Source organism: Eucalyptus grandis, chromosome 11, assembly GCF_016545825.1.
Source record: "Eucalyptus grandis isolate ANBG69807.140 chromosome 11, ASM1654582v1, whole genome shotgun sequence".
Taxonomy (NCBI): domain Eukaryota; kingdom Viridiplantae; phylum Streptophyta; class Magnoliopsida; order Myrtales; family Myrtaceae; genus Eucalyptus; species Eucalyptus grandis.
The window spans coordinates 14,081,244-14,103,979 of record NC_052622.1 but is presented as its reverse complement, the minus strand read 5'-3'; the positions used below and the strand labels follow the sequence as shown (position 1 = coordinate 14,103,979).

The 22,736-nt window shown below is 38.8% G+C and overlaps 1 pseudogene; it reads left to right on the top strand.

Moving 5' to 3' along the window:
* Window positions 1–1,193: 1,193 nt before the first annotated feature.
* Window positions 1,194–22,736, top strand: part of LOC120289759 — a 24,580-nt pseudogene continuing 3,037 nt past the window's right edge.

The following is a 22,736-nucleotide window of genomic DNA, read 5'->3' as shown; positions in this document are numbered from 1 at the left end:
TGTTTTGGGTTGGACTTTTTAACAAATATAACATATTAATTTAGGAAATATAATTGTCTAGTATAGTCCCTGTGGTCCACTTTTGGGTCTTGGCCATATGATCCGCCACATACCCATTCACAGGACCATTCTCCCACTTTCTCTCCCCGAAGAGTCTCTCCATGCCCTAGGAGAGTCCAAAGTGGAGTTGCATTTGGGAATAAGTTTAGGTCAATCATGCAGTACTCGTGGCAGTAGGGGAGATCGGTAGTTAAGATCATATAGGGTACAGGCCTCTCGGTGCTCGTGTAGTGTCTCGACAACACTCAAAAAACTGTTTTCATCACTAGGAATCTCTTCATGTCTCTCCCTCTAACCCTTCCCTTTTCTAGCTTGGCCGTGCTCCAATGCCGTGACATGTCAAGTTTTTGTCGGATGAGCGATTTGAGGGATAAATACTCTATCGGTGCCATAAGTTGTGTATGACGCTCACTTTAGTACCAAAAATTTCTGTCGGATCATTTAAGTGCCAAACTTTTTGAAAAACTATCATTTTAGTGTCAACTCTAATCTGATTGGCCGGAAATCTGACGTGGCACTTTTTTTGTTAATTTTTGAAGCTGATGTGGCTTGCTAGAGAGTACAATCAACATCCTAACACTAAAACGGCGTCGTTTAGTGTCTCCCCCAATTCAAAACCCTAACTCTCCGGCCATTCGCCGTCCTTGACGGCCCCCGCATTTGGCGGTCGTGGTTCTGACCCCGACCCCGACGATGGCCACTCGGCGGCCGTGGCTCGACCCCGACTCCGACCCCGACCCCGACCCCGACGATGGCCACTTGGCGGCCGTGGCTCCGACCCCGACCACGACCTCAACCTCGACAATGGCCACTCGGCGGCCGTGGCTCCGACCCCGACCACGACCTCAACCTCGACAATGGCCACTCGGCGGCCGTGGCTCCGACCCCGACCTCGACCCCGAGCCACCGACGATGGCCACTCGGTGGCCAAGTTGAAGGTCGTGATCGCTGTTGCTCGGGGAGGCTGCCGACGAGTGCTTTGCCATTGATGTCTCCCTCTCCATCTCCAATCTCCCCGATGAGTGCTTGGCCTATGTCTTCCAGTACCTAGGCTCCGGCGATTGGGGCTAGTGCTCCCTCATGTGCCGTCGAGGGTGTCCGAATAGCGCCAAGCAACGACGGCTGAGTGAGCAATGGCGGCCCAGCGGCGGCAGAGGCCGAGCGACGACGGCCCGGCGAGGTAGGTCGTAAAAACCCTAATTTCAATCCCCAAATAAATAAATAAAATTCCCAAATGAGTTAAACAACATCATTTTTGTGAAGCCATCCACGTAGGACGGCAAAATGACGCTGTTTTCTTAAGGAAGACTGAAAACAACATCGTTTTAAAGCAATCGGAACTTTTTTAAAAAAATATAAAACCCACGTAATTAATCTGGCCGGAATCTCTTGCTGGTGGCATCAAAATGATCGTTTTTTCTCCGATATTGCACTTAAGTGATCCGACGGGAACTTTTGACACCAAAAGTGAGCACCATACATAACTTATGACAACGATAGTGTATTTCTCCATAATTTGAAGATGCATGCAATGATAGGTTATAAGGATGAAAATGGAGATGACAGCCCCAAGTCCTCGACACGTTGCCCCATCCTCGTATCGTGTCTTTGTGGCGAAGATAAGATGGGGCAGCAGGAGATCTCATTCCCATTCGTACACCTTCCTTACGGTGACAATCCCGTGGAGTAGCGTCCATGGCTTGGGTGACCTCGAATGAGCACGGCTTTCAAGCGAGTCCTTCTCAACGGGATCTCTTTTGGCCAATCTCTAATCAATCACATGAAAGCAGATCAAGTAGAGTAGGGATGAGCACGGTTCAGTTTGGTCTGATTGGATGGAAAAATTGAGCTAAACTACATGTTGGGAATAACGGATCCCCGAAAACCGGATTCGACACTAAATTGAACCCTTAAATCAATGCGGAAGACGAAGCCCAGGAAAACACGTATCACCAATCGTAAAGCACACCACGGAGTCGAGCGTACCTTGTTAGCCACAGATTAGACACCAACGCTGAAGAAGAGGAAGAAATTCTGATTCGATGATGTCAATTCGCCTTGAAGGGAAGACGGTCGCCGTTTGCGCTTCACTGTTTTCTTCTTTTTTTTTGGGTGAGAGAGAGCGGGAGAAGGGGAAGACGTACGTACGTTCCTTTCTAGCAAGCGTTGTCTTCTCTCTCTCTCTCCTCCCTTTTATACCTTCCCCTTCCACGGGCTCTATTCCCGTGGGCCGGGCCTTTTGGGCCCAGCATGGGCGGACGGGCCTTAAGCCCATCTCATAAATCCATCATCTCCCACTCGCACATGGTGGTCCAAAACCAACATGGGCGGACAGGCCCTACTCAGCCCCATCAGAGAAAAATCCATCATAGACTCTCACTTAACATGATGGGCCGAACAGAATCCTCTTTTCCTTTCTTCAACATTCATACCGGTGAATAATCCGTGCGACCAACATACTTTGAGAGCTCGTTGCCATACATCTGTTAGGAATATATAGCAGCTCATAATGGGCATTTCACTCCGAGTAGATTTAGTATGCAGTACCCTAGATCGATCGATCACATTTATATCTCTCTTGATCTCTTTTAAACAATGATATATATATATATATATATATATATATATATATATATTGTATTCACAATTATGATTATCACAAAGACAGTCATAATTGGCTAACCGGTGAATACAAAACTACAATATGATTCTCCAAAATCGATCTTCCTCTTTCCTTCAAACTCTCAATTTCAGTCCAGCTCGCTTTTCTAGAAATGCCCCATTAGATCGAATCAAACTCATGACCATTGGCAACATCCTAAGATAGCAAACACTAAATAGAAATCTTGAGAATAAGTAAGAGTCATGAGGGGACTAAATATTGAGGAACACTTTTCCTCAAGAGTCTCACATGTCATAAAAGTTAAGATCAAACTTTTGCCACTCTTATTGGTCGTTTCATGCATACGTAGTATGAAATACGTATTACGGTATTAACTCCTTTCCCATGGAGCGTATGTCTACACTTTCAATACCGTACATATGATAGTTCAGACATACCCAATGTCTAACTTGAGTTCACGTATCTACTCATTCACAAAATTCATCAGAACTCACATCTGGCATCTTAGACAGATAAAGTAAAATATGTGGGGTATTTTACTTTCGGACATAGTAAGTATTATATCCTCATCTTAACACTTAGTTAAGACGACATACATGCTTTAAGCTTGAGCTCTCGATTATCACATAGATAATAAGCTTAAAAACAGTCTCATCTCTATTTATCACACAGTAAATAGAAGCGATTACCCGTGTGAGTGGGCTAATCTTTTATCTGTCCGACATACTTTCTCAACTTTAAGTAATGCACTGAGCATTAAGATGCATAAAGATCAAACAAAGATTCATATGCATTAATGATGAAAACACAAATTCATCAAATTGTGAACACTTAGGGAAATTACAATATTCAGTACATCAGCCTCTACGCAATCCTAGAGATTTCATATAGCCACAAAACACATCTCTAGGTATTGGCTTTGTCATAGGATTTGCTACCATTCTATGCGTAGTATGTACTATAAGTTCACATCTTTTCGTGCAATCATATCTTTGTGAAATTATACTTGGTATCTATATGTTTGGTCTTGCCATGATATTTTGGATCTTTGGTGTACACTTTTGCTGCTTGGCTATCACAGTTAACCAACACTGAATCTGCAGCACTTTCAATAACACCTAAATGATCCAAAAAATCTCTTAAGCCAAACACCTTCTTATACTGCTGCTGATAATGCCACGAACTCAACTTACATCGTGAACAATGCTATACTCTTTTGTTTCTTACTGCTCCAACACATGGTGCCATTATTCGGTAAGAGAACAAACCTAGAGGTAGATTTCCTTTTATTTAAATCTCCTCCCCAATCAACATCAGAATAGCCTTAGAGTCGCAGATCCTTTCCTTAATAACTCAGCATATAATCAGCAGTTCCCTTTAGATACCATAGTATTCTTTTAACGGCTTTCCAATGTGCTTGACATGGATTGGATTGGTATCTTTTCACCATTCCAACTGCAAAACATATGTCAGGTCTTGTACACATCATAGTGTACATCAAGCTTCCAACATCACTAGCATAAGGAACATCTTTCATTTGTTCCTTCTCTTTTGGAGTCCTTGGACACAGTCTATGGCTCAATCCTTCACATTTTGCAATAGGAGTGTTTATGGGTTTACAATCCTATATTATTCATCTCAAAGTTGGAAGACAACCAACTTTTGACAGTATGAATAAACTCCATATTACTTCCGGCAATTAGTATATCATCAACATATAATGATATGATCACAAATTGATCCTTGGATATTTTGATATATATACAATGATCCTCATCTATCATTGTAAGGTCATATGCTATTATGGCATTATGAAATCGTATATACCATTGTCTTGATGACTGCTTAAGGCCATATATCGACCCCCAAAGTCGACATACCTTTTCTTCATAGCCTTTTACTATGAAACCAACAGGTTGTTCCATATTTATTTCTTCCTCTAATTCTCTATTGAGGAAAGCAGTCTTTACATCCATTTGATGTAACTCAAGATCCATACCAAACACTATTGCCAGAATAATGCGAATCAAGGTAAATTTCACTACAGGAGAGAATGTTTCTACATAATCAATTCCTTCCTGTTGATTATACCCCTTCGCCACAAGGCGAGCCTTATGCCTTTTTATCGAGCCATCAGCCTTTCGCTTTATTTTGAGAACTCACTTGTTCCCAATAGCTTCGTGTCCTTTTGGAAGATCAACCAGTTCCCAGACTTGGTTTGATTTCATTGACTCCATTTCCTCTTTCATTGCATAAATCCATATTTCCTTATTAGGGCAATTCAGAGCCTCATTAATATTTCTTGGCTCATCCTCATCTTGTGGAGCAACCATAAAAGTTTCCCCTTCAATGTCAAAACGTCGACGGGGAATACTTTGGCGACTTGTTCGCCGTTTGGAAGATTGTACACTTAGCACATCATTTCCCATTATGCTCCCACTTGGATTAGATAATGATGATGTTGTCTCATCATGTGGTTGTAATTGAGAATGAGTTGAATTTAATTCATCACTTCTCATATTACTCCCACTTGGACGAACTCTATTAATATCATTATCTTGATCTAATGTTTCAAATAGGGACTAAACTTCCCCTATTTCGCCCTTCTTAGGAAATTCATCCACTAAGAATGTGACATCCCGTGATTCAAATTTAGTTATACTCCCACTTTCCTGCTCACCTACGAACACATACCCTTTCGAGTGTTCGGAGTATCTCATGAAAATACTCTTATTTCATTTGGGACCATATTTCCCAAATTTGTGAGAGGATTCATTATAGGCAGCACAACCCCATGATTTAAGAAAACCTAAGTCCGGTTTTTCTACCTGTCCATAACTCATATGGAGTGGAACTAACTAATTTAGAAGGCACCCGGTTAAGTATATAGGCAGCAGTTAACAACGCATCACTCCAAAAAAGTGATATGTAAGTTAGTATGCGCCATCATGGACCTAACCATTTCCAGTAGGGTTATGTTTCTTCTCTCTGCAACACCATTTTGTTGAGGAGTATATAGAATAGATAATTGTCTTTCTATTCCTTTTTCATCACATAATTTTCTGAACTCATCAGATAAATATCATTGACCTCGATCGGATCTCAATACTTTTATTTTCTTGTCTAACTGATTTTCTACCAAGTTCATAAATATTTTGAAACAACTTATGATTCAGATTTATGAGAAATCAAATAGACATATTCGAATCGAGTAGAATCATCTATAAAAGTGATGAAATAAACAGCCCCATGCCTTCCTCTCACATTCATTGAACCACAGACGTCAGAATGGATTAAATGCAGAGAAAATTCAGCTCTTTTACCTTTTTCAAATGGTTTCCTTGTCGTTTTCCCTTCTAGGCAATGCTTACATATGAGCAAATCGACTTTTTCAATATTGCCCAACAAGCCCTCTTTGGCTAGTCTTTTCATATGTTGTTGGCCCATATGACCAAGTCTAGCATGCCACCATATTCACATCATTATCATATAAAGTAGAAGACATGAAACAAGGGAATAACATATTGACATCACCACAGTCAACATTTAGTACAATAAAACCATCCAAAAAGTAACCAAAATCATAGTAGTTTGTATCCAAATACAAATCTACACATCTATTATGGAAGTTCATACTAAAACCAAGCTTAACCAACATCAAAAACAGACACTTAAATTTCGACGAATCTCTGGAGCATATAGGACATCATGTAGGAACAAGGTGAGTCCACCACGCATATTCAATTGGCAGGTGCCAATCCCTTTAACTTCAACTCTGAAATTATTTCCCACATAGATCCACATAGTTCCAGTTGGTATCGTTGGAATTTCACGAAGGATCCTCTATCCTTCCTTACATGGTCTGTCGTTCCTGAATCTACATTCCACAAAGGATTGGATTCAGCCTATAATGCAGAACTTGACACATAAGCAAAGTTATCAAATGTACAAGAGGTGTATGCCTTCTTTGGCTCACGGCGATCGCGAGCATAGTGACCTCTCTTGTCACAATTGTAACATTTCACTCTTGACATTTTCTTCACTTGAGGACGTTTTCCTCTCTTGTGTTGGTTAACTCTTGATTTCTTGTAATAAGGACTTGATCCTTTGCATTCCCACATATTGAACGAATCAATACGTTTGCGCTTCTAGCACAAAGCCCTTTCTGAGCTAGAACCAGCATTGAAAATATCTATTTTCAGCTCAAATGCCGTTAAGCAGTCCTCTACCAGCTCAAGGTGGCGCACAGCATCCTCAAGATCTTCCATAACATGGTCAAGAGCTTCTAGTGCTTATTGCTTTTCCAGCACATATTGAATATTCATATTCAATATTTCACAATTGCCGTTCACATCAGCAATTACGTTCTTAGTTGCTGAATCCATAAATCTGAACACATCGGACATATATGCATGAATAATTAATGCCTATCATTTATGCATCCCTATTTACTGAGACCCATCATATCAATGAATAATTTCAAGTAAGGTTTCAGAATCAAAATGTCACTACGTTTCCAATCATCCTCCAAAAATCCTAACTTAAAACTATCATTAATATGATTGTCATATGCAAAATCAATTCTATGAAGCTACAAAAACTTCTAAACTACCCACAACTAATTACCCACAGCAATCAGCAGTAACAAAAAGCAAATATTATCTAACATCCAATAGAATAACAGTGCTTTCACATAATACAACTATACATTACACTAAGCAATATATACAAAGAAAAATATCAACATGGAAAGAGATATTTACATCCATAAAAAATCTCACAATTAATCTAAGAAATAATTAGGGAATGTCCCTTCTAATCTATTAGTCAAAACATCTGAGAAAACTGAAGGCACATTTGCCAACCATGGAAAAAACTTTTGGAGAGCTTTCATGTCGCCACCAAGGCGCATTTACTCTGCGCCATGTGGCGCTCATTTTAAGGGTTGAAGTTTTGGCCAACTCAATCCTATAGTACTCTCTTACAAAAGCATCCTCTAGCCCCCTGTAATCCGGGACCACGTTGACCTCCCATAGCCGATCTAACACTGCTTGCCATTCAGGTGGAAGAGTGTTCATCAAAGCCGGCACCTTCTCAAAGTCCGGCATAAGATAACCATTCCAGATGATTTCCTGTATCATCTGATTGACCTTGACCATGTGTGATACTAAATCACCATCAAGCCACCGATAATCAGCTAACTCTTTCATCAGCCTTTTCAGTCTAGCTCTTCCTTCGTCCGTTCTTGGGATTGCAGGTATCCGTGCATAACGCATCATAGTTCCTGCAACAAATGCAGAACTAAAATGGATCACTTATAATCCATAATAAACAAAATGGAAAATACATAAATTTCCATGATTCATGCAACGAATGCAGAATAAAAATGGATTACCTACAACCCACACAGACATAATTGAAAAAAGAAACACATTATTATTATTATTATTTTTTTTTTTTTTTTTCGGGTCAACGGTCAACGAGTCGGGTCAACGGGCGCGCGGGTCGGAGGACCGGTCGGATCGGCCGTGCCAGTCGGACGAACCGACCGCACGTGCCACGCGCGTGCGCTGGTTGACGTCACGCAGACGTTAGCCGGCACGTGCCTCGCGCGTGAGCGTGCTGATGTCACGCGACGGCCGCACGTGCGTGGCATGCGCCAGGCTGATCGGGTCGGGTCGGTCACCGGCCGGTGACCGGCCGGCCAACCTTCGTCGGGCGCGACGTCATTAATGACGTCATCCCGACGGTTATCGACCGTTGGGTGACGCCACGATGACGTCATCGTGGCAGGTCGCCGCACGCGTCGGTTCGCCGACGGACGCGTGCCGTTTCGCCGGTTGCCGGCGCGCACGTGCCGGTTCGTCACCGGCGCGTGTGGCGTACGCACTGGCCATAGCCAGCGCTTCGGGCTCGTGGCGCCTACGCGCAACGGCTTGTGGCCGCGCGTGTGGGCGCGTGCAGCGTCGTCCGGCGACGCACGACATGTCGCCGGACTCGTCTCGACGTCGCCTTTCACCCAGTACCTTCAGAATTTGATTCCGACTTACTGAAACTCAGAAAATGGCCGAACAACGCTCGGGTGTCGGGATTTTCGCCCGATCCATACGGCCGAAAATTTTTGCAAAAAATCAAGCAAAAAACATCAAATTGATCGGGAAAATGTGAATGGGGCTCTGATACCAATGTTGGGAATAACGGATCCCCAAAAACCGGATTCGACACTAAATCGAACCCCTAAATCAATGCGGAAGACGAAGCTCGGGAAAACACGTATCACCGATCGTAAAGCACACCACGGAGTCGAGCGTACCTTGTTAGCCACAGATTAGACACCAACGCTGAAGAAGAGGAAGAAATTCTGATCCGATGATGTCAATTCGCCTTGAAGGGAAGACGGTGTCGCCGTTTGCGCTTCACTGTTTTCTTCTTTTTTTTGGGAGAGAGAGAGAGCGGGAGAAGGGAAGACGTACGTACGTTCCTTTCTAGCAAGCATTGTCTTCTCTCTCTCTCTCCTCCCTTTTATACCTTCCCCTTCCACGGGCCCTATTCCTGTGGGCCGGGCCTTTTGGGCCCAGCATGGGCGGACGGGCCTTAAGCCCATCTCATAAATCCATCACTACAATAATATGGTTCAGAAAATTTTAAAACCGAACTTAACTATATAAGGGTCTGAAATTAGATCAAATTGAATAGAACTTATCATTTTTTTTATTCGACTTCTCTTATCTGATGAAGTTAAATTTCATATAGTATTTAACTTTTAACGAGCTTGAATTGGTTAAAGGCTCAAGCTATCATCTAAAAATAGAATAGCATTACAATGTAACAATTACCACTGCAACACCAACTTATGCATAGTTTGGAGGGAAATTCCAAATAAGAGCATGAAGTGTCTTCATTTTCTCAAATAAATGCATGAAGTGAACATTGTGTCAAATAATGACCTAAATTGACTAGGTCGGTCTCAAATAAGGACTTGAATTAGTTATATGTGACTCTCCAAAACATCACACGCGCACATGTATTTTCTGATTTTTTATTAATAGCAAGTGGAAGAACCACGAATACGTTACCATACAACATACAAGAAGATTATCACACAAATTAAATATTATACGCAATATTTCATTATGTTAACTTTATATTTATAACCCATAACAAACAACACACAAAATACCAAAAGACCTGAGAAGGGTTAGGATTGCCTAACTTCAACACTATCCTCCGATATCCAAAAGCCTGTCTATATAACACCAAAGCTAAAATCAAATGATCATTGACCTCTCCCATCAATGGCCCATCAAAAATGTAGTCAAGGGGACCATAAAATCCTCTTAGTCGTCCCAACCAGTCACTGTCAAAGATTGCGTACCAAGCTATATATCGGTGCGGAACCAACTCAGCAAGTCCCGTGTTGACTCAAGCTTTAACATACACAAGAACCATATAAGATAATATCACTTCTTTATAACTATACTCAATGTGAGCTCGAGCTCTAAAAAGTAGCGGTGGTGGAAGAACCATCCTACAAGTTTGAAAATTAAAGAAATGTCCTGTAAATGAAATTCGTAAGTTTAAGATAAGAGATCCACCAATCACTCAACCTGGCATCACAACAATCATGAATTCAAGACAATACAAAACAACCATGCATAAGGAATGCAAGGATAAAAGTATGATCTTTCCTATCATAATATGTCAATAAGACAACAATAAATTGCATAAGATTGATCGCTCATGTGTAAGCAAATTTCATATTATATATCACAAGTACCACAATATCTTATCAATTTACACATATGAACTCATGTTTGTCACTGGCCAGGACTATCTTGATTCACGAGATATCTTGACTAATAAGGCATCGTCACCACTAACTCATGCAGGACGGAATTATACATACTCACTTGCCATGCCTTAGCCTATTCATCACGAGTCTCCTCTACATTAATGAGGATTAATACACCATGACAATGGCTATTTATTAACATCACACCATGGCTTCACAAGCCATATCATATCATGACTACACGAGTCATGTCATCATAAAATTTCATGTCATATTCACCTTGTATAACAATTGCTAACTCTAGAGTCTCATACATACTGATATAAGGGAATTCGCTCGGTGGCGATGAGCGAACAAATCGTGGCAAAGGTTTTAATCATGAAGTATCAAAGATATACATAATTAATCACAACAAAATAAGCGTTAGATACTTTTCGATGTTCATAATTGTAGGTGACAACACATTACTCTCTTGGCATTCTCATACAATCATGAGAATCAATCAATTACGTACACTTTAACAAATAAATGTTCTTTTTCTTTTCACCAAGCCATGATCATTCGGTATAGAACTTTTACTGGTTTATCAATTCTTGATATCTATTTAACAATAAACACTACTACTCCAATAATTAAAGTAACTCATAGATTTACATTTTATAATAAAACCACCCTTGATTAAGCTCACTTTTTCCACAAAACTAAGGAGTATTTTCTATAATTCCAAATTCTTAAAAACTAGACTATTGCCCTAGTAAAAATTCTCAATTTATAAATTTAGCCCTAACTTCCGATTTTCAACCGACCAAGTAATATTAATCAAATTAAAAACTAAAAGCTATCCTTTTTGTTATCTAAGACATACTAACATTTTATTTACACAATAGACACCCCACATATTTTACAAAACTATTAAAACAACTCATTTTTGATTAATTAGTTCAACTAGTTCCAATTTTTACATAATTTACACATCATCTATTAACTCTAAAAATAACTTTATCACTTATCATAATATGATTCCACAAGCTGTGAACAGTCCTCAGAAGTTTCAATTTTTGCATATTCATCCGTTAACTTGGTGAAATTATGAATTTTCCCCTGAAACCCCTAAACACTTTTTTTTTTTGAACAGATTGGATTCCCCTTAATTAATCTTACTTAGAAATTCACTTATCAAAACTAAAAAACATAAGATAAACCTGTTAGCAACCTTATCTCCATTTTCGAAATTTCAAAATTACCCCATATTTTGTCAAAAATTTACCAAAACACCCCTTATTATGCCTAGTTTTACTATCTTCATATTTTTCCCATTCAAGTTGCTACAAAACCTTTTAGAAATCTCTCAAAGACACTCTAGACATATGAATAGCTTTTTACCACAAGCACAACAGTCACTATAACTTAACATACAACTATTGCAACTTACTCACGCATAAAATAAAATCTATAGTAAATAAACAAACAATCAATCAATCAAGCTCAATAGTACTAAGTAGATCATTCTAGCTTAGTCCTTATGTTTTTCACTTACCTTGAGTGAAATCTTCAACAAACAAAGCATTTACTCACCTTGAAATCAAAATAATTATTAAAATTAACAATTGTCATTCTTTAGAAAACAACAAAGCTTATTTGATAAAAATAAAAGGAAAATCTTTGAATTTACCTTGTAAGACACTAAACTGAAAAAAAAAAAAAAAAAAAAAAAAAGAAGAGAGAAGGGTTTTGGACCTTGTCTTGAAGGAGAGAGTGAAATAAAACTTGAACTTGAAGAAGTGAGGGAGATGGAGGTGCAAGTGAAAGAGGTAGGGAAATGAGGCATTATCTATTGTCTTCCACACTTATTCTCTATATTTAAGAATGGCTGGAAGTAACATTTATTAGCCTTGGTTAAAAGTAATTATGCCAATTAACTAGAGTTAAATGTAGACAAAAAAATTTCTAGGGTTAAGATAATGTCATGCATAAGGTCATATAGATAAGTTCAAAGGATTTATTTTAGACATGTGGATAAAAAATGTGGTGGAGATGAAGACATTTGTCCAAGTTCTCATAGTGACAAATGGCATGGTTTAATAATAAAATTGGGATATTATGTTAATTTGGACAAATAATCAAGGAAATCGATATTCATTTGAAGCGTTAGTAAATCAAAAAATTATTCCGAACCCTCTACAATTATTAACAAAAGATATAGAACAATAAGGAAACCTTAACTTAGTAAAAATTTAATGTTTGAAAATTATTCGATACATATTTAGGAGCATATCGATTTTTGCTGATAGTTACTATACTAATTATATATCCTAAATATCATGAACTATACAGAAATTTCATATGTCACATTATAGCAGTTTAAAATAAGAGTATGACCTCACTTTGGCTAGCTAAATATTCTAGTTGGTTAAAGGCATTTTCATTTAAAGACAAATTTAATTTTAAATATTTTTTCTTTTTTCTCCTTTAAAAAAAAAAAAATCGACAAGAGCCGACAAAGGTTTGATCGTCGACTGTTAGGTGAGGGCCACCATCCTCACCAAATCTAGGCAAAGGTCACATCGACCCATGCCCTCACCAGCTACGAGCGACCCTCACTTGTGTCTTTTGAGGGTAGCCTTGCCAACCGTTGACAAAGCAGCCCTTGCATATATCGCGAGAGGGCCTCAACTATGGCTTGTGAAAGTGACTCTCGTCCAACCCTCTTGGGGCATTACGATGGCTGCCCATTGCTTGAGACCAAGCACCAACGAAGAAGAAATGGAAAACTGAAAAAAAGGAAAATAGAAAGAAACAAAAAAAAGAAGAAGAAGAAGAAGAAGAAAATATTCAAAAAAAGGTGAAGGATGAAAAGGTTCTTGACAAATTGGAAAGTTAAGTCCTTTTTCAAACTAATATAACTACTTATAAAATTCATTTGAAGTCTTTATTTTACACTCTTATTTGAAATAAGATTCACTTTATATTTTTATTTGAACAAATGAAGACATTTTAAACCCTTACTTTGAATTTTCCCCATAATCTCGCTTTACGACATAACTCATAAAAAGAGTTTCATTTAGTGCAATTTGTAAATAAAAAATAAAAAATCAAACCAAATAGCCAAATTTTAGTCGGAAACGATTTACAAACCAAAATTGTTGAAATTACGTCTTGAGGACTAAGTTGACGATCAATTGATTTTGGTAGTTTGAATTGAATTATGCTTGTTCGCATTAATTAGAAAAAAAAGTTGGACTAGAGGATAAAGGGAAAAAGAAAAAACAAAAACCCTAGAAAAATCTCAGCTTGAATTGAGCTTGACAAGCTCGCCTGGGGCAAAAGGTCTAGACTTGGCAACTCTGGAAACTTGAAACGTCGAGTTCAAGAGTCCCGTCTGCGCTCTGACCCAACTGCGTCCCCATTTTTCGCTTGCAGAAACTGAGTAAGGCATTCTCTTCCTTACTTCACTCTCACCTCTCTCTCTCTCTCTCTCTCTCTCTCTCTCTCTCTCTCTCATATGATTTGTACTTGGTCGACTGAGGCTGTCGCATCGGTTTGCGCGTCCTGCAAATTGGAGCTTCAATTTCGAAAAAATTGATCTGGACATGGAGTTTTAGGGCTGAAAGTTGGAATTTTTGCGCCAAGGAGTGAAATCCAGAGGGCTAAATCTTTTTCCCGTATTCTTTTCGCTAGAGGGTCGATAATGCGGGAGAGACCCTGTTGCTTCAAATGGTTTCATAATTTTTATTATTATCTGGAAAGTATTAATTTTCTCATCGGCATGGGTTGTCGGAGTTGTGGGGAGTTTCATACACGGGTACATGGCTCACATGGAGAAAGATTGGAAATTTTGGCATGGCATTGAAGGGGAATGGTTACTGGGGTTCTTGCTTGTTGAATCTTGATGCATTGTGCTCTTCGTATGCTGGGAAATCTTAGTGCTTTTTTAGAGAGTTCGGTCCCCCTTCGTACGGTTGAAATGGCAACTCAGAATACATTGGTGTTTGGCCGTTAATGACTGTATCAGGGCTGAGTTGATCGCCCGAATTTTCAATCGGTTGTTACTTGAAATCTCACTGCACCACTTGATTTTGTCATGCTTCAAATTCTTCAGCTAAAGCTAATGTTGATTCATTAGGTATTCAATGTGTTCGATCTTTATCTTTCTGAACTTTGGAACTTAAAATGTAGACATAACTGTTCCTTTGCTTGCTATTTTACTTTCATAAAAAATTATTGAAACATGGTTTTACGGTACTTCCCTATAGTTACATGGGATGAACTTACCGGCTCAATGACTTACTGAGTCCCTTCTTCTCGGAACTGTAAGCTCCATCTTTCGTGATTTTCAGCTCAAGTATTTTCTCTGATTTTGTAATTGATTTTCTGACAAAAAACTAGAATTTTAATCTTTCAGCAAAATTGGTGATCTTGTGTTACTGATGGAAGTCTTTGCTTTGATATAATCTTGTGTTGCACAATAATAATGATCTCTCTCTCTCTCTCTCTCTCTCTCCCTTTCTCTCTCTCTCTGGGATTAAAGAAGAATCGTGGATGTAGCTGGTTTCAGTCAAAGAAAGGGAGATACACTGAGTTCTTTGCAGGTGATACAAAGTATCCGAGGTCAAGCGAGATAAATAAAGTGTTAGAGGATCTTCTGGAGAGATTAAAGGGACATGGTTATCAACAGATCCTGAGTTCAGTGGCTTATGATGTAAGCGAGGACGACAAGAAGCGAATATTGATGGCTCATAGTGAAAAGCTGGCTCTGGCATTTGGGCTGCTGGATTCTAGCGAAAATTGCCCTATCAGGATCATGAAGAACCTCAGGATATGTGAAGACTGTCACTCTTTCATGTGTGCCGTATCTCACATTATTGGGAAGGAGATTATTGTGAGAGATAACGTGAGATTCCACCATTTTAACGGTGGAACTTGTTCTTGCGGTAATTTCTGGTGACCAGATCAAGCACATGCATCGCTGGAATTCTTTGTCGTGACAGTTGTACGTTATAATTCTTATCTCCTGGATTTGCTTCTTGTGATTTTACTAATACAATCACGCTATTGTTAGATTCTTTTCCTTAGAGGGCTCAAGAGAGATCGCTTTGATGAAGTGCTTTGTCGGGCCGGTTCAGTTCTCTTCTCCCACATACTTGTATTCCTTTTTTAACCATCTAAACTAAAGATGCAGTCTCTCGAACTTTTGAGGTGATGGTGCGAGTTCGTAAAGCATAAATGCTGAGAAAGTCTTGATGCTATTCCCACATCTCAAAATTTGAGTTCGACAAGTTTGAGGTTCTTTTAGGCCTTCCTTTTGCCTTTCCTTGCCTTTTTGGATAGCAGTAAGGTAATATACGCGGTCTGGCGGTATTTTAGGTTAACTTCGTGGCACCTTCTCACCTACGGATCCAATCAACATTGCGCCCATCATGGTTAAACGAAGGAATTCGAGACAAGTTACTTTCTCTGGGATTAATCTCAAAAAATTTGTGCAGAACAGAAACCGAACCCGTGACGAGCTTGACACTGATTTAGGTTAACCTCAGTGGCGGCGAATGCCCTGTTCAAAAGCCAAAAAGTCCGTGGTAATGGAGCAAAGCTGATTTGCAGAGTCCTTTTTGGTGGGTCTCTCTCACTCTCCCTCCACTATTTAGAAAGAGTCCAAATCTCTTCCATTGGCTAAGTGGAGGAACCTCATATCCTTGTATTGCATCAGAACACATCAGCACGAGCGTAAGATTCTTCTCGTCCACATTTGCAGGTGCCCTTTTCCGACCAAATCATAGGTTTTGTCGAGCGGCTGAAAGTAAAAGCCATCTTGTCCTGAGTGGCGACTAACTTATAGTATTCAGATCATGCACTAATCAGATATTGCCTTGAAGGCTCTCGGTAGATTATTGGCGGAATCCAGCCTACCAAGGTCAAAAAGAATGAAAGGTTATAGCTCCACTCCACCTCAAATCCATGGCGAGCAAAATGGTGCAATGCCCTGAAATCACATCGAAAGTGATTACTGACACAACAATGTTTTTAGCAAGCTACATAGTTCATTCCAATTTGGAACCTAAGGCCTACATAGGAAATAATTGAATACAGAGAAACACTTGTGTGGACCGGTTCTAGGGATGTAGTGAAATCCACGCAGGACTTGTATAGAACTTACTACTGGTCATGATCAAGATTGATTCAATTTACTGTACAATGAATATATAAGGAAGTATTTTACTTGAATTTGAAGCAACCATATACTGTGCTTATCAAGTTGAAATGAAAATGCTAGTTTGGGCAAGCATCATAATTTGTGAGTATCGCCAATAGTAAAGACCATGTCCATCATATCAAACCCACAACATTGGGACTTCTAATGCCTCACATGCTTGGTCAATGCCTACAAAGTTTAATTTGTCCAACCACCTGTATCACTTTCATATTTGACTGATTAAAGTCTGCCATACTAATTTCACAGATGAGTGTAGGTTGTGTTTAGCTCCCTATAGTTGATGGAGATTTTGTGAACGAAACATCCCTTAATACAACTAACTAATGAGGATAACTTTGCACTTTTTAATACGCCGTCTCTTCTTGTATTATAGTACCATTAAATTAGAGAGTGAGTTATTTCGAATTTAGCATACCATGACTCGTGGTATAGTATTGTATTGTATGTTACATTACATTGCGATTATATAGTGCTACATTGTGAGCATTGCATGTATAAGCCATTTTTTTTAGAGAGAGAGAGAGAGAGAGAGAGAGAGAGAGAGAGAGAGAGAGAGAGAGAGAGAGAGAGAGAGAGAGAGAGGTAGGTTTCGAATACTGAATATAAGTTGAAGACTAGTGAGGAAAACACCATCGTTCCCACATGTAATATTCTCATGACTTAGGAACTATAAGCGAGCGAAAAACATAGGACTCTTGCACCTTCTGGTGCTTGGGCAACGCATGTCACCTCTTTCATCACCATATTCATTATTATTCCCTCTCTCACATTACCGGTAGAACTTTGGCTACGTTTATAGAAAATAACCCTCTCTCGCACGGTTTGGTTTCTATGGCTAGCGAAGGGCGGAAGGGCTGTGAATGTGATGCTGCGGGTCGGGTCCTCCGGGCGCTGCCCTCGTCGGGTCTGCATCCATGGTCGAAGCCCACTCAACAGAGCTCGGCTTGGCTCCATCGCCGTTGCCGAGTTGGTGCAAAAGAACACGGCCATCATTCCTCTTATCAACGAGAGCACGTCCCTGTGCATTCATGACAAGAAACACAGAAAGAACTGCGACAAGTAATACCCGCCTCGCATTCGAAAAACCAGCCATGTGCGAATGTGGAAAGATGCGAATGAGCAGAAAGATGCGAACGTGGGTACAGTAGGAGCTTGAGCTACCATGCAAGTCCAAGGCAAAGGATTCTTCTTCTTTGTGTGCTTGACCTGAGCGTTGGATCGCTCTATTTATAGACGGACGATGAGAGAAAAAGGGTGGATGAGTTGAGACAACCGTGAGTCACACTGAGTCACACTAGCATTCGATTTTGTCCTCGATTCCACATGGTCCTGGCATTAATTGTCCCCCTCTGAGATATGTAATTCTGCTTATTGTGGGTGTCCCATCGCCATAGGGCCGTACCAATTTAAAAACAGGTCATTTTGGATCTTCACATATTGTTGCCGCTCCTTCCTTTTTCTTGGATGAGCCTCCACGCCCACCCAAAAGTCAAAGAATAAAAAGGGGTACTTAAATCCAAAAAACCCGGTCATCATTGCCTTAATGCCAGTGTTTTTTTGGACGGTGACTGTAAAGAAATAGCCGATCTTTCATTTTCTTTCAATAAAGAATTTCGGATCGGCATAAAGATTGTTCAAGCCACGTCACTTCTCTACGAGATTTATACGATGATCATTATGTACAAGTTTTGTATTAGATCTTCAAACATGATATCAAAGTCAGATTCTCTAAATTTATTTTGCATGTGCAGCCCTTTTCTTATTCGCTTGTCTAATATTCAATCCAATGTTGAAGCCAGCTAGCCCCTTATATTGGTTGCCTCTCTATCCTTTCTCTAAATTGTTGGTAATCTTTCAATCTCAGTAAGAAAAGACACTGACTATATAGATAGGATAAGATGCCATTATAAAATAGTTTTCAAAAAGTAATCTTTCTCACCACTAAATTAACCTAACTAAAAGAGCATAGGGTTGGGCTTGAAAGCAAGAAGCAAATGATTGAGGAGGCTTTTCCCAACCTAGGTTAGGTTTGAAATCCTTTCCCTATTTGTCAAGCTTAGATTAGAAGCCAACTGAAAAATGGATGCGCTCTACTAGTGCGGCTCGCTTTGCTTTTGTCGCGGAGCTCACTGCTTTTCATTATGTTAGGAATAGATGCTTGTGGAGGAAATCAATCCAGCCACAGGTTTTTCTACGGCTACCCTATTACTACTTCATCCCTATCGAAGACTCCACGGCAATATGTTTTGGGTTGGACTTTTTAACAAATATAGCATATTAATTAGGATATATGATTGCCTAGTATAGTCCCTGTGGTCCACTTTTGAGTCTTGGCCATATGATCCGCCACATACACATTCCCAGGACCATTCTCCCACTTTCCCTCACCAAAGAGTCTCTCCATGCCCTAGGAGAGTCCAAAGTGGAGTTGCAATGGTCGGTATCGGATCAAATCATCAGCATTTGGGAATATTTTTAGCTCAGTTATGCAGTACTTGTGGCAGTAGGGGAGATCGGTGGTTAAGATCATAGATGGTACAGGCCTCTCGGTGCTCGTGTAGTGTCCTCGACAACACTCAAAAAAACTCTTTTCATCACTTGGAATCTCTTCATGTCTCTCCCTCTAACCCTTCCCTTTTCTAGCTTGGCCGCGCTCCAACGCCGTGACATGTCAAGTTTTTGTTAGATGAGCAATTTGAAGATGCATGCAATGATAGGTTATAAGGATGAAAATGGAGATGACAACCCCAAGTCCTCGACACGTTGCCCCATCCTCATATCGTGTCTTTGTGGAGAAGATAAGATGGGGCAGCAGGAGATCTCATTTCCATTCGCACACCTTCCCTACGGTGACAATCCACGTGGAGTAGCGTCCATGGCTTAGGCGACCTCGAATGAGCACGGCTTTCAGCGAGTCCTTCTCGACAGGATCTCTTTTGGCCAATCTCTAATCAATCGCATGAAAGTAGATCAAGTAGAGTAGGGATGAGCACGGTTCAGTTTGGTCTGATTTGGATGGAAAAATTGAGCTAAACTACAATAATATGGTTCGGAAAATTTTAAAACCGAACTTAACTATATAAGGGTCTAAAATTAGATCAAATTGAATAGAACTCATCATTTTTTATTTGACTTCTCTTATATGATGAAGTTAAATTTCATTAAGTACTTAACTTTTAATGAGCTTGAATTGGTTAAAGGCTCAAGCTATCATCTAAAGATAGAATAGCATTACGATGTAACAATTAGTGCTGCAACACCAACTTATGCATAGTTTGGAGGAAATTCCAAATAAGAGCATGAAATGTCTTCATTTTCTCAAATAAATGCATGAAGTGAACATTGTGTCAAATAATGACCTAAAATGACTAGGTCGGTTTAAATAAGGGCTTGAAGTAGTTATATATGACTCTCGAGAACATCACGCGACACATGTACTTTTTGATTTATTTATTTTTTAACAGCAAGTTGAAGCACCACAAATACATTAACATACAACATATATAAGAAGATTATCACACAAATTAAATATTATACATAATTTTTCATAATGTTAACTTTATATTTATAACCCATAACAAACAACACACAAAATACCAAAAGACCTGAGAAGGGTTAGGATCGCCTAACTTCAACACTATCCTCCTATATCCAAAAGCCTGTCTGTATAACACCAAAGCTAAAATGAAATGATCAATGACCTCTCTCATCAATGGCCCATAAAAAATGTAGTCAAGGGGACCATCAAATTTTCTTAGTGGTCCCAACCAGTCGCCGTCAAAGATCACGTACCAAGCTATATATTGATGAGGAACCAACTCAGCAAGTCCCGCGTCGACTCAAGCTTTAACATACACAAGAACCATATAAGATAATATCACTTCTTTATAACTATACTTGATATGAGCTGGAGCTCTAAAAGTAGCGGTGGTGGAAGAACCATCCTAAAAGTCTGAAAATTAAAGAAATGCCCTATAAATGAAATTCATAAGTTTAAGATAGGAGATCCACCAATCACTCAACCTGGCATCACAACAATCATGAATTCAAGACAATACAAAACAACCATGCATAAGGAATGCAAGGATAATAGTATTATCTTTCCTATCATAATATGTCAATAAGACAACCATAAATTGCATAAGATTGATCGCTCATATGTAAGTAAATTTCATATTATTTATCATAAGTACCACAATATCTTATCAATTTACACATATGAACTGATGTTCACTTTGAGGTCGACTATCTCGATTCACGAGATATCTTGACTAATAAGGCATCGTCACCACTAACTCATGCAGGACGGAATTATACATACTCATATGCCATGCCTTAGCCTATCAATCACGAGTCTCTCTACATTAATGAGGATTAATACACCATGACAATGGCCATTTAGTAACATCACACCATGGCTTCACAAGCCATATCATATCATGACTCCCGAGTCATGTCATCATAAAATTTCATGTCATATTAACCTTGTATAACATTTGCTAACTCTAGAGTCTCATACATAATCATATAAGGGAATTCGCTCGGTGGCGATGAGCAAACAAACCGTGGCAAAGGTCTTAATCACGAAGTATCAAAGATATACATAATTAATCACAATACAATAAGTGTTAGATACTTTTCGATGTTCATAATTGCAGGTGACAACACATTACTCTCTTGGCATTCTCATACAATCATGAGAATCAATCAATTATGTACACTTTAACAAATAAATGTTCTTTTTCTTTTCACCAAGCCATGATCATTCGGTATAGAACTTTTAATGGCTTATCAATTCTTGATATCTATTTAACAATAAACACTACTACTCCAATAATTAAAGTAACTCTTAAATTTACATTTTATAATAAAACCACCCTTGATTAAGCTCACTTTTCCACGAAAACTAAGGAGTATTTTCTATAATTCCAAATTCTTAAAAACTAGACTATTGCCCTAGTAAAATTCTCAATTTATAAATTTAGCCCTAACTTTTATTTTCAACCGACCAAGTAATATTAATCAAATTAAAAACTAAAAACTATCCTTTTTGTTATCTAAGACATACTAACATTTTATTTTCACAATAGACACCCCACAAATTTTACAAAACTATTTAAACAACTCATTTTTGGTTAATTAGTTCAACTAGTTCCAATTTTTACATAATTTTCACATCATCTATTAACTCTAAAAATAAATTTATCACTTATCATAATAAGATTTCACAAGCTGTGAACAGTCCTCAGAAGTTTCAGTTTTTGCATATTCATCCGTTAACCTGGTGAAATTATGAATTTGCCCCTAAAACCCCTAAACTCATTTTTAAAACCGATTGATTCCCCTTAATTAATCTTACTTAGAAATCCACTTATCAAAACTAAAAAACATAAGATAAACCTGTTAACAACCTTATCTCCATTTTCAAAATTTCAAAATTACCCCATATTTTGTCAAAATTTATCAAAACACCTCTTATTATGCGTAGTTTTACTATCTTCATATTTTTCTAATTCAAGTTGCTACAAAACCTTTTAGAAATCTCTCAAAGACACTCTAGACATATGAATAGCTTTTTACTACAAGCACACCAATCACTATAACTTAACATACAACTATTGCAACTTACTCACACAAAGAATAAAACCTATAGAAAATAAACAAACAATCAATCAATCAAGCTCAAGAGTACTAAGTAGATCATTCTAGCTTAGTCTTTAGGTTTTTCACTTACCTTGAGTGAAATCTTCAACAAACAAAGCATTTACTCACCTTGAAATTAAAATAATTATTAAAATTAACAATTGTCATTCTTTAGAAAACAACAAAGCTTATTTGATAAAAATAAAAGGAGAATCTTTGAATTTACCTTGTAAGACACTAAACTGAAAAAAAAAACAAAGAAGAAAAAAAAGAGAAGGGGTTTGGACCTTGTCTTGAAAAGAGAGTGAAATAAAACTTGAACTTGAAGAAGTGAGGGAGATGGAGATGCAAGTTCAAGAGGTAGGGAAAGAGGGCATTATCTCGTCTTCCACACTTATTCTCTATATTTA